At 33.3% G+C, this 851-nt stretch overlaps 1 protein-coding gene across 7 annotated transcripts in view; it reads right to left on the bottom strand.

Moving 5' to 3' along the window:
* Positions 1-851, bottom strand: part of abi1a (abl-interactor 1a) — an 86,075-nt gene that overhangs the window by 36,038 nt on the left and 49,186 nt on the right. The gene's annotated exons all lie outside the window — the stretch shown is intronic.

An 851-nucleotide genomic window follows, 5' to 3' on the forward strand; every position in this document is an offset into this window, starting at 1 on the left:
AATTTGGATTTTCCCATAAAAAAATTTACAGAAAAGCACCATTTCCATCCAACGAGTCAGAGAGAACAAAATCGTCACTTCCTGATAAAATGGCACTAAATATCACTAAGAAAAGTAGGAGAAGATTTATTATATTTTCAAATATAATAAATTCCTTGCGCCTCAGAGCGAGCAGACGAAACACAATAAATGCGGTCATTGCTTTTGTAGGTGAATGCCAGCTGTTTGGGAACCGCAGACTTTGCTCGGGCATTTCAGAATGACAATAACAACATTTCAACAAAATCAATCTGCTGGTTAGTCAGGTTATGCTGTCCCATAGCGCAAAGTCACATGACTTTTTTTTGAACGCTCATGCAGAATTTCTATTATTCGCACTAACCCTTTTTCGCACAAGTCAAACACCACCTCAAGCAAGCAAATGTTTTGCAAATTAAGGGATTTCTTTTTCGAAATTTGGCGTTTCCATCACTCGTTTTTGATGCAATACTTTAAAATGCACATAAAAAGAGGGTGATGGACAACAAGGTCAATAATTTAGTCTGATTTGTAGTGCTGTCAAACGATTAATCACGATTAATCGCATACAAAATAAACGTTTTTATTTGCATATATGTTTGTGTTCTGTGTATATTTATTACGTATATATAAATACACATATACAGTATATATTTTGAAAATATTTACATGTCTATATTTATATTCATATAATTTATATATAAATAAATATATTTAATATACAGTGGGGCAAAAAAGTATTTAGTCAGCCACCAATTGTGCAAGTTCTCCCACTTAAAAAGATGAGAGAGGCCTGTAATTTTCATCATAGGTATGCCTCAACTATGAGAGAC

Source organism: Sinocyclocheilus grahami, unplaced genomic scaffold, assembly GCF_001515645.1.
Source record: "Sinocyclocheilus grahami isolate Dianchi unplaced genomic scaffold, SAMN03320097.WGS_v1.1 scaffold98.1, whole genome shotgun sequence".
Taxonomy (NCBI): domain Eukaryota; kingdom Metazoa; phylum Chordata; class Actinopteri; order Cypriniformes; family Cyprinidae; genus Sinocyclocheilus; species Sinocyclocheilus grahami.